This window comes from Salvelinus sp. IW2-2015, linkage group LG15 (assembly GCF_002910315.2).
Source record: "Salvelinus sp. IW2-2015 linkage group LG15, ASM291031v2, whole genome shotgun sequence".
NCBI classification, from domain to species: domain Eukaryota; kingdom Metazoa; phylum Chordata; class Actinopteri; order Salmoniformes; family Salmonidae; genus Salvelinus; species Salvelinus sp. IW2-2015.
In genome coordinates, this window is record NC_036855.1 from 55,233,972 (window position 1) to 55,248,772 (window position 14,801).

The window sequence follows — 14,801 nt, forward strand, 5'->3', positions numbered from 1 at the left end:
GCTTGGCCTTGAAATACATCCACAGGTACACCTCCAATTGACTCAAATTATGTCAATTAGCCTATCAGAAGCTTCTAAAGCATGACATAATTTTCTAGAATTTTCCAAGCTGATTAAAGGCACAGTCAACTTAGTGTATGTAAACTTCTGACCCACTGGAATTGTGATACAGTGAATTCTAAGTGAAATTATCTGTCTGTAAACAATTGTTGGAAAAATTACTTGTTTCATGCATAAAGTAGAAGTCCTAACCGACTTGCCAAAACTATAGTTTGTTAACAAGACATTTGTGGAGTGGTTGAAAAACGAGTTTTAAGGTCTCCAACCTAAGTGTATGTAAACTTCTGACTTCAACAGTGTAACTAGGAATAGAGTGTCTAGGCAACAGGTTAGATAATAAACAGAAACAGCAGCGCATGTGATGAGTCAAAAAAGTTAGTGCAAAAAGAGTCAATACAGATAGCCCGGTTAGCTATTTTGTTAACTACAGTATTTAACTAACTATTTAGCAATCTTATGGCTTGGGGTAGAAGCTGTTCAGGTTTCTGTTGTTTCAAGACTTGGTGCATTGGTACCGCTTGCCATGTGGTAGCAGAGAGAAGTGTCTACGACTTGGGTGGCTGGAGTGTTTTAACAACTTTTAGGACTTTCCTCTGACCACCAGGTATAGAGGTTATGGATGTCAGGGAGCTGGGCCCCAGAGATGTACTGGGCCGTACGCACTACTCTCTATAGCGTCTTGAGGTCATATGCCATGCAGTTGCCATACCTAGTGGTGACGCGGCCAGCCAAGATGTTCTCAATGATGCAACTGTATAACTTTTTTAGGATCTGAGGGCCCATGCTAAGTCTTTTCAGGCCCCTGAGGGGGAAGAAGCATTGTTGTGCCCTCTTTGTGACTGTGTTGGTGTGAGGGGACCATGATAGATCCTTAGTGATGTGGACACCGAGGAACTTGAAGCTCTCGACCCGCTTCACTACAGCCCCATCAATTTGACTGGGGGCAAGCTCGGCCCTCCATTTCATGTAGTCCACAATTAGATTTGTTGTCTTGCTGACATTGAGGGACTGGTTGTTTTCTTGGCACCACACTGCCAAGTATCTGATCTCCTCCCTATATGTTGTCTCATCATCATTGGTCATCAGGCCTACCAGCGTCGTGTCGTCAGCAAACTTAATGATGGTGTTGGAGTTGGAGTTCTGGGTGGCCACGCAGTCGTGAGTGAACAGGGAATACAGGAGGGACTAAGCATTCACCCCTAAGTGGACCCCCTGTTTAGGGTCAGCATGGCGGATGTGTTGTTGCCTAGCCTCACTACCTGTGGCCGGCCAGTCAGGTAGTCCAGGATCAAGTTGCAGAGGGACGTGGTTAGTCCCAGGGTTCTTAGCTTAGTGATGAGCTTGGAGGGCACTCTGGTGTTGAACACTGAGCAGAATTCAATGAACAGCATTCTCCTGTACATGTTCCTTTTGTCCAGATGGGAAAGGGCAGTGTGGAGCGCAATAGAGATCGCATCATCTGTGGATCTGTTGGGGTTGTATGTGAATTGGAGTGTGTCCAATGTGTCTGGGATGATGGTGTTTATGTGAGCCATGACCAGCCTTTCAGAGCATTTCAAGAATACAGATGTGAGTGCTATGGGGCGATAGTCATTTAGACAATACAGTATTACAAACTTGGTCAGGGAGAGGTTGAAAATGTTAGTGAAAACACTTGCCAGCTGGTCAGTGCATGCTCTGAGTCCGCGTCCTGGTAATCCGTATGGCCCTGCGGCCTTATGAATGTTAACCTGTTTAAAGGTCTTACTCACATCGGCTATGGAGAGTGTGATCACACAGTCATCTGGAACAGCTGCTGCTCTCATGCATGGTCAGTGTTGCTTGCCTCAAAGCGAGCATAGAAGGCATTTATCTTCCTATGAGCGTCAGTGGGATTTGATCTTATTCCTGTTTTGATGCTTTGCCTGTTTGATGGCTCTAGGTGGCTTGAGGTTGTAGAGGGATTTCTTATGAACATCCGGATTAGTGTCCTGCTCAGTGCGAATGTTGACTGTAATCGATGGCTTCTGGTTGAGATATGTGCATACGGTCACTATAGGGAAGACATCATCAATACACTTCCAGTATTAATGAAGCCAGTGACTGATGTGGTATACTCCTCAATGCCATCGGATGAATCCCAGAACATATTCCAGGCTGTACTAGTGAAACAATCCTGTAGCTTAGCATCTGCTTCATTGTACCACTTCCGTATTGAGTGTGRAAGCAGGAATCYGGAGGATAGAGTTCTGGTCTGATTTGCCAAATGGAGGGCGAGTGAGAGCTTTGTATGTGTTTCTCTGTGTGGAGTAAAGGTGATCTAGAGTTTTGTCTCCTCTAGTTGCACAGGTGACATGATGGTAGAAGTTGGGTAAGACGGATTTCAGTTTCCCAGCATTAAAATCATTGGCCACTAGGAGAAACGCCTCTGGATGAGCATTTTATTGTTTGCTTATGGCCCTATACAGCTCGTTGAGTGCAATCTTAGCGACATTATCTGTTTGTGTTGGTAAAAAAAATATATAGATGAAAACTCTCTTAGTACATATTATGGTCTGCAGCTTATCATTAAGTATTGTAACTCAGGCGAGCAGAACTTTTAGACTTCATTAATATTAGAGATAGTAGCTGTTGTTAATAAAGAGACACACACCTCCCCCTTTGAGCTTACCTACTCGATACTGCCATTCAATCCTGCTGTTGCGTAGAAAAACCAGCTAGATGTACAGTATATTACTCATGTCCCTGTTCAGCCTCAACTCCGAGAAACATCTTCATGCTTGTCCTTCAGGTCCTGTTGATAGGATAGTCTTGAAAGGGGCTCGTCCAATTTGTTCTCCAGTGATTGTACATTCGCCAATAGAACAGAGGGTAGAGGCAGATATTTATTAGCCAACATAATTTTGTCAGGGTGCCCGCATGTCGGCCTTTCTTACTCCATCTTTTCATTTTCTGTGTCTCTGGGATTAGTCCCTGGTCTGGAGTGAGCAGTATGTCCTGGGCCACTGACTCGTTTAAATAGAAAGTCACCCAGTAAAATACTACTTGTGTAAAAGTCTAAATGTAATAACTCAAATACACTTAAAGGGTAAATCTCAACCCCAATTTCAGCCTTTGGCCAATTCCTTCAAATATATTTTWAAAAATGCATTAAGGTGAGAAGTTGTGGATCGGGGAATTGCTCATCAATTTTCAATTTGTGGGTGGGTAAACCTTGTTGTACCTGATCCCATACATTCTCTCTAAAGCATACTTGCAAGAAGTTCACTGGCACGCTCCTATAATAAAATGATGTGCACAGCAAGCAAGTACAGCTCTGGACAGTTCGCTCACAGTGGTAAAACGCCAACTTCCTGACATCTATTGCCTCTTACGTTGTTCAAATCCCCCATCGGGCGCCCAAAAATTCTTTGAAATGTGGACTCATATTTATTGAGGTATCGTGTTGGGAAGAAAAGTAAAATCATCCCCTTGAAACTGAAGATTAGGGGCTCAATTCAACCCAACCCGCAATGCAAAATTTACGCAGTATCTCTTTTTCCAATCATCAAATTAACTCACAGATTGGACTTTGTCTATGAAAACCTACAACTACTACCAGGGTGACCCCTATCACAGGTAAGCTTTCACATTTCAGAATTAGAAGTGTGTGGGTGAATATTGTAAATAAAGGATTTGAAGAAAAATAACACATCCGCCCCATGTGGGATTAGAATTCGCAACCATTGAACTTTGAGCCAACTGTTTAAGTGGACAGGGTCAATAGTGTGCAACTGCAAATCTATTCTATTTTGTCTATCACATCCGCCGAATACAACATGTGTAGACCTTACTGTGAAATGCTTACTTACAAGCCTTTAACCAACAACGCAGTTTTAAGAAAAATAAGACTTAAGAAAATATTTATTAAATTAACTAAAGTAAAAAAAAGAAAAAAGAGTAACAATAAAATAACAATAACGAGGCAATATACAGGGGGTACTGGTACCGAGTCAATGTGCGGGGGTACAGGTTAGTCGAGGTCATTGAGGTAATATGTACATGTAGGTAGGGGTAAAGTGACTATGCATACTGTAGATAATAAACAGCGTGTAGCAGCAGCGTAAAAAAAGGGGACGGGGGGGTCAACGTAAATTGTCCGGGTAGCCATTCGATTTAGCTGTTCGGCAGTCTTATGGCTTGGGGTTAGAAGCTGTTAAGAAGCCTTTTGGTCCTAGATATGGTGCTTTGGTACCGCTTGCCTGCAATTTGAGGCGTTCCTGCATGTGGGCATTCCTGCATCTGCAGGAACGACCCCCCTCGTGCATCCCATTGGTTCCTTCATGAACACCCCCCTCAATTATCCCATTTGTTCCTGCATGAATGCCCCCCCTCGAGCACCCCATTGGTTCCTGCATGAACGCACAACATCTTCATGCTTGTTTGAATGTGTGTCAAAAGGGGAAAAAAATATTATCAGAGTTTTTTTGCCCCCCCACTTCCCAGAGTCCTCCTTGCTATCTAGCGGGAGCGACACCGGTAGACAGTGTCATTCGCTCCCGCCTGGAAGAGCACCTGCTCTCACCATCGTTAACAGAAATGCAGGAAAACAGTGCCCAACAGGGYGGGAGAAGGACATTGTCTACCGGTCATCCCAGCAGGTGGGAGGCTGTGGTGACAACCTGTGCCAGCTAACTAGCTAGCTTGTTAGTGACACCATGTGCTAGCTTGCTAGTTAGCTAGCACCTGGTGTCACTCCGGCCTGCTGTGAACCAAAGAAAACCGTGGTCGACAGGCGGGTGCGAAGGACACTGTCTACCGGTCGCCCCCCTCCTCCAGCTAGCACAGCAGGTTGGAGGCTAGGGCGACACTGTGTGTTAGCTAACTAGCTAGTTTGCTAGTTAGGGACACTATGTGCTAGCTATCTAGCATGCTAGTTAGCTAGCAGACACTGTCGCCCCCAACAGCTGTGTACCGGACTAGCTGGTTAAGCTAGCACACAGTGTCCTTCGCTCCCGCCTTTCGAAAACCTTCCCTCTCCATGTTTAACATAACTGTGGGAAAACAGCGCCTAACAGGCAGGGACYAAGGACACTGTCTACCGGTGTATGGGTAGCTAGCTACCGCTGTCGCCCTCGCATCTTCTTCTGCGTGGTTCATCGGTGGCTGGCATCCAACGTTATTGTGCATTAACGCCACCTACTGTACTAGAGCGTCCCCGCCTCCTAGCATAAAAATGGACCAATTGAAGTATAAAGAGGGGTTCCTGCAGATGCAGGAATGCCCACATATAGCAATGCCCCAAATTGCAGGCCGCAATTGCACCCTTCTCGACTCCGCTATCAATGACTCATAGCGGTTAGGAAAAAAATACAGAGTTGACATGACCACCATTGTCATCGATATCTTGTTCTGATGGATGTAGCTACAGATATGAGCAAATAATCCTCATAATGTACATGMTTTTTTTTCTCCGTAAAAGCACACAGATTTGTATGAAACGATGTGTATGAAACGATCAAAACAATGAAACAATGTGTATGAAATGATCAAAAACGCTGAATTTGGTCATTTGTGGAAATGTACCGTATTGCCTTGCCTTTTTGAATTTTGTATATTGTTAGTAATCAAGGAAGCGTCATGCAAAATATATTGGTACACTCCACTTACCAAGACCATTGCCAAATAAGGCGTGCTGTCACCTGCTTTTATAGTAAGCCTTGAGGTGGTACCACCCAGCACATATGACTGTATGTCATACCAAACCCCTCCCTTGGGATGACGTAGAGGTACCTCTACATCACGATTTCAATGGTAGAGTTGAACCACTAGGGCCAAAAAGAGATTTACTACTAAAATACACTGAGTGTACAGAACATTAGGAACAGCTGCTCTTTCCATTACATAGACTGACCAGGCAAATCCAGGTGAAAGCTATGATCAGTAATTGATGTCACTTGTTAAATCCACTTAAATCAGTGTCTAATGAAGGGAAGGAGWCAGGTTAAAGAAGGATTTTTAAGCCTTGAGACAATTGAGACATGGATTGTGTATGTGTCCCAGTCACAGGGTGAATAGTTTTGTGCATTTGATAGGGGTATGGTAGTAGGTGCCAGGTGCACCTGTTTGAGTGYGTWAAGAACTGTAACGCTGCTGGGTTTTCACTCTCAACAGTTTCCTGTGTGTATAAAGAATGGTCCACCCCCCAGGATATCCAGCCAACTTGACACAACTGTGGGAAGCATTGGAGTTAACATGGGCCAGCATTCCTTTGGATCACTTTTGACACCTTGTAGAATCCATGCCCCATTGAATTGAGGCTGTTCTGAGGGCAAAAGCGGGGGGGGGGGGGTTTCATAATATTAGGAAGGTTTTGTACACTCAGTGTATATCACTTTTGCAACAAACTGTCAAAATTAACAACAGAATTGACGTGTTTCACTTTAACTAAACCTAAAACATCTGATTTTCAATAATAAAAAAAGATTTAATGAAAGTTACTCTGCAAGTATCTAAATTCAAAGTAAAAGTATGAAAGGATTTCAAATTCCGTATATTAAACAAACCAGACGGCACCATTGTATTTWTTWWTTTTTATTTAAGACACTCCAACACTCAGACATCATTTACAAACAAAGCATGTGTGTTTAGTGAGTCCGCCAGATCAGAGGCAGTAGGAATGACCAGGGATGTTCTCTTGATAAGTGAATGAATGTGACCATTCTCCTGTCCTGCTAAGCAATGAGTATGTTTGGGTGTCAGGGAAAATGTATGGAGTAAAAAGTACATTATTTTCTTTAGGAATGAAGTGAAGTAAAAGTTGTCAAAAAATATAAATAGTAAAGTGCAGATACCCCAGAAAACGACTTAAGTGGTACTTTAAAGTATTTTTACTTAAGCACTTTACACCACTGGAAACATGATAAAAAACGTTAAGATCAGCGTGTAAAAAGGAGKCAGTAAAACGGCAGCTATCCATTGCAGTGCCAGCCTGTCACCATGCATTGCTAACTAATGTGACACTCCAACATGTTGCTTGCAGGTTGTTGATAAACCATGTATGTTTCCTACATACCTAACCCTGGTTCCTAAGATATTTTCTACTTAGTTGTCATCATACTTTTCAGTGCCCAGCACTGCAACTTTGAATATCGAGTGTGAAATGTGAAACCGCTCTTGAAACTCTTATTAGTAAACATGTCACAACGTGTTCAACAAGTCCCACTAAAATCACTCACATCATTTTACCCATCAACCCTCCAGTGCATAGTGCCAAATGTACTCTCTATTCCACCTGACCCAAAACAAGATACAAAAAACACACAGTAGAGATAGGGAACACTGCATAAGAGTAATATTTGTGTTAGTTGAAGCGCCTCCCTCTTTCACGCATATCTGCATACTCACACAGAGGGCTTTGGGCGACATATGTGTTTAAAAAAAGCTGCATTGGTATAGCATAATTCCTGGCATATTAACATTCTTAAAAATCACATTTTAATTGATAGCAAATTAAAGTTAATTGCTTTAGCGTTGATGGTTGTAAAGCCCCACAGATAATTAAGTGCAGTGTTGAGATTTTTGATAAGTTGACATTTTCAGAATGAACTACCTGTAACGTAAATGAACAACATAACTAACATCTTAATTATGCAAATTGAAAAACACAGCAGATTTAATTATCATGGCTTTTAGATTGGTCCCCATATTAATTACATGTCCCTTATTTATTCATATCCACATATCTATTCACTTATTTCCCAATTATGTGGCCAACATTGACTTTCCTCTCTGTCTCATCAGTGAGTGTACGTTATTGTGGCAATGAGGTGACATGTGTATCCACTGTCATAACATTAACAACCCACTATCACAAATTATCATGAAATAGACACAAATTACGAAATTCGTGACAGACAGACGAACAAATMTAATAGTTAATGTCCACCACACGATTTTGAATGACAGATGAAGGCAGTAGGTTACTTAATAAGACAGAAACGATAGGAGCGAGGTTGGTCGGGGAGGATGGGTGGGTGTATAATGCAAAGGTGTAGCAATTAAAACATTATGTATTCGAATCATATGATGGACAACTTAAGCATTTCAGCTAATTAGCAACTACTTATTACTTTTTAACTAGCATGTTAGCTAACCCTAACCTTAACCTTTTAACTATTTAGCTAGCATGTTACCTATCCCTACCCCAAACCCTAACCCCTAACCTACCCCTAACCCTCATACCTAACCTTAACACCAAACCCTAACTTTAACCCCTAACTCTAACCTTAACCTTTAGCCTAGCTAACGTTAGCCACAACAAGAAAATMGTGTCCTGGACACAAATTCATTCAGAAGAAGACTGTGTGGTAGACACGAAAAATCATTTACTGGACACAAATGCGATATGAAGAAAATCGTATGGTGGACACGAAACAATTAACTTTTTATGTCTATATATTTCATGGTAATCTGTGATAGTGTGTTGCACATTAACTAATATGTAGTTGCATACTATTATGCATGCAAACTGTTAACCGTCAAAGGGTTTCTATCTAGGTACAGTGTACGAGCTGTATTAGACCACACCTAAAACCGAAATACACTGTGCTTTGGTTTGAATCAGATAAAAGACTAGTTAAAGTGAGCCTTAGAGGTACATATCCATATTAAATTTGGTATTTTGATGAATATGACAGCCTYCTGTACAGCCTACAGTTACAGAAGTCAGATTTAGGATTTAGGAAGTAATTGGACATTCATATATGGTAATGGAGTTTTATGTGACACTGAGTGTMGAGATRTMTTCTAAAAGTAGACATTGATGGTCGTAATAAATAGAAGAGGTACTGTAATAATGGCTTGCGTTACCTTTAATAGCACTCATTAAGAGAGACAGTCACTCGGTTATGGAGGATGGGATGTGCCATCTGTCTTCAGGCAAAATGAGAGATTATTGTCAATTTATTTTGTGGACAAAAGATGAAAATGAAAGGTGTGGAAATGATTAAGCTTTTTTTCCCCAAAGCAATATGAACAGTGACAAAATATGACACAGATGTTAACAAAAAAGCCTCAAATGTATTATCCAATTTGGTTGAAATTCTGTAACATTTAGATTATTTACAAACTGAACTAAACTAGCTAGCTACCTACTAGCTCACATAAACATATGGACTTGGTAGACAACATCCAAGTCTATGACACTGTATAAGTGTCATAGACTTGTAAGTCTATAAGTCCAAGACTTGTAAGTCCAATTTGTAAGTCGCTCTGGATAAGAGCGTCTGCTAAATGACTTAAATGTAAATGTAAATAAGTGCATGCTTGATCTCCAATCAAAATATAGTTGAAGACAAGTTCAAAGATAGGTCAAGGTTTCCCTCAACAACGTACTAATACTTATGATATATTAAACTGCAAAATGTTTGTATGGCGATCTCATGGTGGTGCTTAAACCAAATCCTGCATTTGAAGATTACACTTAATTTTGCTTGGTACCTGGGGGATTGCATATTTTACATTCTTACCAAGAAGTAATCCCAATGGGATTCCACCACTCTAATTAATAATTGGTGTATGTGGCTGACACCCCATCAGATTATTTGAAAAGTCATTAGAAAATACCCACTCCATCTCATATACAGATAGTATGAAGGAGCCCAAGGGTCCAGGGGGATTGCACCACCGRACCAAAAGTGTTTTGTTCTGAAAATGTAATTGCACCATCCACAGACTTGCTCCTGTGAGTATTACAATATAATGATTCTGTTCTAACATGAAATTAAAAGGAAAAAGCTTTTCTTTGAGTTGAGATAATATTAATGGAACAACATTATAAAGCTCATAGTCCTGCTTTACTTTGAGTCTTACATAAATTGTTTGATGATAAAAAAAGAAAAACACTGGTCTTGACTTTCACTCAAATGCCATCAGTACCTCATTTTTGCTTTCTGCGAGTGCTCACTTTTGAAATGCTATTCATCCTTGCCTGCATCTAAACTTGCATTGTAGTTTCCAGTAACAAGAATCATAGACACAAACATTTCCAAGAGGAACCATGCAGCCAAAATTGATGAAATAATTTAAGCATAAAATGAATAAATGTCTGTCCACAGTACACATACTTATAATGAAATTCCTTGAGGAACGCATGTAACTTATGCTTAAACGATAACTGTTTAACTAACAATATGTTTTCATCCCATCGCTATACATGTTGGACATGAAATCCCAGTATGTCCAAGTAAAATATTCCTTCATAAACAAATGGAAATAATCGCTCTAGCGACAATCTCTACTGTGGCCATTATATCACATCTAGGCCTGTGCAATGTTTGATACAAAAATTATAGCTACAGACGGATGGGAAGAGATAGGAGGTTACTTTGTGAACACATTCATATAGCTTGAGAAGAATAGAAAGCGCTAAGTCAAACAAATCCTAGATATTGATTTATTGGGGAGTATAGTCTCAGTGACAGGTGCAAGATTGATCAAATGGAAGGTTATCCTTACTCACAGAGGCAAGCTGTTTGCCAATATCCATCACTGAAAATTCTAAATGGTTAGAATAGCCCTTGACAATCCACCACACTAATGAACAAGTAGTGGGCATGTAAAGAGGTGCGAACCTGATGGCCTCAACTACAGGCGCAGGCAGATTTACACCCATAGGCTGTAACCAACACAATATGMTATCTTTCATAGGAACGAGATTGAGTTATGCCAAGGACAGCCTTGTGTGCCTCTGATGGTGTASTGCTTTATCACAAAACACGTTTTATTATAAAAGAGAAACATGCACTCAAAACTATATGATTTTGTGATTCAACACATCAATAACTTCACATACATGTGTACATCATATKTGCTGAGATAGAGGCACATATAGTTGTCTTTTGTATATTTTATCTTTGTTGTGTTTTTGCCTCTTGGCYAAGTTGTCATTGCAAATAAGAATTAGTTCTCTAGTGACCTCTGCCTGTTCTCTCTAACCAAGTAAAGGTTAAATATTACAAACAGCATGATATTTACCAAATTATATTATGCTAGGAAGTATGAATAATATGAATATACAGTACATGCTAATGTATATTTACATTAATCACGAATACGAATTTACATGCTAGCTGTGGTAGCTACATCTCCTCAGAAAACTCCTTTTTAAACAGTAGACCACGCATAAGGCATCAGGGGGCATGTATTGCTTTGGGGCAGTGTCAGACAACTAGCATCTATGTACATATACACACTGACACACTGTCACCACAATGTGAAGGAAAACACAATGAATATCTCAGAGCTAAAATAGACCAGATTCTGACCATCTCCTTCCTCCGCCCAAGTCCAGAGACATCTTCTCCGGGGAGATTGCTTGTTGAAAGTCTATTAATTTCCCTCTGTATGTGTTGACAAAAATTGCCACCAGGTTTACGGCTGTGAATATCTCATCTGTTAGGGGGAGCAGGAAAATGAGACATAATTAATCCCTGTGAACCAAAATCTACTTCATCCATTAATCTTTTATTGTAACGGCATAAAGTAATTGAGGCAGCGGCAGGTTTTCAGGGGAAGAGTGATACTAAGGGGATGCACTCTAGAGGCCTTTCACTGATTGAGCATAACGTATCTAACAAACATAAATTATCCTTCATAATTTTCTTACATTTTCTATCATTCTTAACTCCAAGGGATTTAACTGCAGTGCCAGTGGCATCTCAGAGTATTGCTCAAAAAGAAGAATGGACGCTAGGTAGATGACTAGATAATGTGTTGAATCTTGACCAAATATTGGTCAAATATAGTGTTTTTTAGTGATCCTTTATCTTGATCCATGTATGTATTGCCTTGTATGTATAGCAGTTTTCATTGGTTACATCAGTACTATTCACCTGATTCAACTAATAATCAACCCCTTGATGTTACTACTTATACTGTTTACACCTGGTTGTGATGTGGGCATTTATTCATTGAATTCCTTACATGACATGTTATCTGGGTGTCAAGACAATATCAGATCCAATAATAACCCAGCTCATACTGCAGGCAACACTGTCATGCTGATCATCCTTGACAGCTGATAAACTGTTACTCAATCTGGTAATTTGAGAGTAAATGGTGCAATTATTATTACCAACGTACTGACTATAATGCACAATTGTCACTTAGCTATCTGTATTCAATAATCTTGTTAATCCTTTGGGATATTAGAACAGGGCTATTTAAATTCAAATGTTTGCTTCAAATAGTCAGTACAGKAAGGGGTTAAATTTATGAAGAATTCCATCACCTGAAGAATGGAGACCACAAACAGTAGTAATAATTTTGTAGAATTTAAATTACAGTACAAACAACCATGAGAAATACATTTGTGGCCAGTTCAACCACCCACATAATCCCAATTTAACCACGGAATACAAAAAAAGAAATATATGTTTTACTAGCACTGAAATTGCTGATAGCTACTTATTGATGAAGTTGTTTTACTTACTATGACTGTGATGTGCGGTTGTCTATCTTAGCTACCTTAAGATAAAGCATCAATTACAGTAGTAATGGATAAGTCGATATGGATAAGAGCATCTACTAAATTATTKAAATGTAAATGTAAAAATGTGCCACAGGGTACTGTTTTCAAAAATCAGTTATACTACCATCCCAATGTATGTTTCTTTAGATTTCTTGTGACAATGATTGAAATAAATGCTTGTTTAGGATTTAGAGGATGAACATTAAGGTCATAAGAGGCTTTGGGGTAAAATCCACTCTCCCTTATTCCTTCACACTTTCCTGCAAACCTGTCAATTTCTGAGGTTTATAAATAGTGTAAAGTCTGGACTTGGCTCTTGAGTCTTTGTCCAAGTTTATGATCAGTTTGAGTGGCGGTTGTCACAGACAATTTATATCATACTTTTGGAGGAACATTTAGAATAGCAACTGTAATCCATATGTACAGAATGTATAATTCATAATTCCTCCTGCCACACCAAGTTAATGTTGTAATATCCTGTTTTATATATTCCTCATGCTTCCTTGCTTCTGCATTAATTTAAAGGGATTTAAAGTTTCATGACTGTGCGACAGCCTGCGATACCCAAATACAACATTTAACCTAGTATACAACCAAAGCTAACATATGTGACTTGTTTCAGGAAACTAGGCGTATGTCGCGCATCACTATTTCACAAGAGAGGCATTTTAACTTAAACATAATTTTTTTAATCAAAATGCTTTTTCAGGCAGAAATGCCTTCTGGAACATGTGAACATGTGCCTTAATAACAAACCTGTATGCTAGCTCTAAATACAAATAGAATTACGAGCCTAGTTGGTTTAGCCACGGAAAAAGTCAGGGACCTTCCCGCTAGCCGTGACTGGCTGAGATAATGGCTGGACTGGACATGCCGTGAGATGAGTTCGGATTGGTCCGCCATGTATCATGCTTCTGTAACGCTTGTCGTTGGAATGAGGTGAGGACCAAAGCGCAGCGTGGTAAGTGTCCATATTCAATTTAATAACTGAACACTAAGAATACAAAAATAACAACGTGAATGATACAAAACGAAAACGAAACAGTCCCGTATGGTGAAAACATAGACACAGGAAACAGCCACCCACAAAACACAAAGGAAAACAGGCTACCTAAATATGGCTCCCAATCAGAGACAACGACTGACACCTGCCTCTGATTGGGAACCATACTAGGCCAAACACATAGAAATTTAACCATAGAACAAAACATAGAAAAACAACATAGAATGCCCACCCCAACTCACGCTCTGACCAAACTAAAATAAAGACATACAAAAGGAACTAAGGTCAGAACGTGACAGCTTCTGTCTATAACATGAGCTGTTCAGTATGTGTAGGTAATTCTTTCTAACGCTTCTTTTTTTTGAAAGATATCACTAAGAACTGCAAAAGTGTTGCTAATGCTCTCCACTTTCTGGAGGATCGAGTTTTGAAATCAGTGGAATGCTTGGTGGAAGCAGAGTATAATAGCTAAGGAGATGGAGTAAATTCTGGCATTTGATTGTAAATATGCGGAGGGAGTCGAAAAGTGAACACACATAAGGCTGTTGAATAAAACACCTGTCATCCGAAATTACATTTTCCAATGGCATCCATGACAGAGAAGGAGAAGCGTTCATCCATGTAGTATACATGTAAGAGAGTCTAGCTAACTACATTTTCAGATATTATACATTTCTAATTTTGTCATTGCAAGTTAAAGCATACTGTTCGCTAGCTAGCAGTGGTGGAAGAAGTACGCAATTGTCATACTTGAGTAAATATACCTTAATAGAAAATGACTCAAGTAAAAGTGAAAGTCACCCAGTAAAATACTACTTGAGTAAAAGTCTAAAATAATTTGTTTTTAAATATACTTAAGTTTCATAAGTAAATGTAATTGCTAAAATATACTTAATTATCAAAAGTAAAATTAATTYTAATTCCAGATAGACTTTGGTTATAAATGTAAAGATATAATTTAATCGTATTATTATAAGTAGTAGAAAGTAATGGGTTAGAAGAAGCCTTCATAACCAACCCATAAAGTAAAATGTAACATCTATATATGGCCAGATATGTACATTTGAACATTGATTTATACTGCAATAGATGTCGTTCAATTGGTAACATACATTTTTGTATTTTTCTAATGCCTCTTAAGGGGAAAGTCATCTAAAAGTAACTGAATGTAATCAGATTACGCTACTGAGTTTGGGTAATCCAAAAGTTACATTACTGATTACAATTTTGGACAGAAAACTAGTAACT